Source organism: Columba livia, unplaced genomic scaffold (assembly GCF_036013475.1).
Source record: "Columba livia isolate bColLiv1 breed racing homer unplaced genomic scaffold, bColLiv1.pat.W.v2 Scaffold_303, whole genome shotgun sequence".
Taxonomy (NCBI): domain Eukaryota; kingdom Metazoa; phylum Chordata; class Aves; order Columbiformes; family Columbidae; genus Columba; species Columba livia.
In genome coordinates, this window is record NW_027043340.1 from 29,549 (window position 1) to 31,359 (window position 1,811).

Genomic DNA, 1,811 nt, shown 5'->3' on the forward strand with positions numbered 1-1,811 from the left:
GTGAGAGAGGCCAGGGCAGAGGCAGCCGGGCACTCAGACAGCGTCACCCTTCCCCAGCTGTGCAGCACCTCCCAGACACCAACACTGCCGGGCAGCTGCTCTCAGCCCCTGTGCTCTGCAGAGGAACTGGAGCTCTGGCTGCACAGGAGCTGCTTCATGCCTTGGAGCCCCCGGCCCTGAGGGCAGAGGCTTTGCTGGGTGGGACAGGAGGCCAGGGGGCTGCTCACAGGAGGGATCTGCACTGCAGGGGATCACAGGGAGCTTTCTGTGTTCTCCCTCCCATAACCATTCCGGGTTTGGTTTCCTCTCCTTTCTGATCATTTCCCTGCTGCCTGGAGATTCTCCCCCTGGGAGGTGTTTCCCTGTCCATGTCTCTTCCCTGTCAGTGCTCACAGACCATCCCACCCTCTGTGCCCTCCCCCTGGCCCTACAGATCCTGCCTGTTCACAGGGCACTGCCTGGGGGCATCTTCCTGTCTGCAGGCTGGAAAACAGGACAGGTCAGACTAAGGCTGACGGGTCCAGCCAAGGTGATGCAGGTGCTGTGCACAGGCAGAGGGGTGGGGAAGGGATGTCATGAGCCTTCTGGCAGATGTACTGATCACTCAGAGTTGCAGTTCAGGAGTGTCAGTGACTTGTTTAAGCATGAGAGCTCATGTTCATTTTATCCTTTCCTGCACTCCCCACCCCTTGGGAGAGGAAACTGAAAAGACAGGCTCAGGAAAGCTCCTTATCTGTCTGGCAATCCTTGCATTGATCTTCTCCTTGAGGCATCCACTTGGAAAAATGCTGGGGCTGATCTGGATGTGTGAGCAACCCTGACCCACACAGCACCCTCTCCACAGCAGAGGCACCTTTCTTGCCCAATAGGGTTTGCTCCTTCCACCACATCTTCTCCCCTCAGTGTTCTTGGGATCTCCTGTGCAGGCTGAGCACTGACCCTGGCAGGCGGCAGAGTCCCTGCCCGGCACAGCCCTGGGGTGCAGGGACCCTGCTCTGCAGGACAGCCCTGGGCACCCCAGGGTGCTCCCCCTGTAGTCATGCTCAGCAGAAGTTGTCGTCATTCCCTGTTCCTGTGACAGTGCAGCAGAGAAGCCCTGCTCTGGAGTGTGTTCTTATCCTCTACAACAGAGATACTGTGAGAGAGACCTGACAGATCCTGTAAATTGTGAAATGTACCAGCTTAGGGTCTCCCTCCAGGAAATGCAGCTGCATTGTCCTACAGCCAGAGACTTACCGTGTTAGAACTGTGATTTGTCTCATTGAATCCTCAGCAGCCAGCCACCCCACATTGCCTTTAATCTCTCTGTGCCTGGCTCCTGTGCCCTCGGTGCTGCAGGCAGAGCCCTCAGCCCTGCTGCGTGTGCAGAGGAGCTGCTCCTGGGCAGAGCTGTCTCTCTGCAGCGCTGCCGCTGCCATGAGCTCCCTGTGTCCCACGAGCCCAGCCCAGCTCAGCAGCACAGGAGCAGCCCTTGATGTCCCTTTCTCTGTCCCCTCTGGGCTCCTTCCAGGTGTCTCTGGGGCTCCAATGGCACAGCTTCGAAGTTGAAGTAATCAGTGATGTTGATTCTCTCTCCTCTTCAGAGACACTTCTTTCCAGCATTGTATTTTTCATTTTAAAAAATAAATCGGTATGAGAATCATCTTTTCTTGTCCCATCATTAGACAGGACACCAGGAATGTTACAGCAAAGGATCTAATTTCTCCAGGCTAGGGGAGGAATATCTTCAGTTGAATGAAGGCATTTTGTCCTGGTTTTACACTCCTAGGTCTAGAGAGACATTCATCAGTCTTTGGCCATGTCATGTCTTT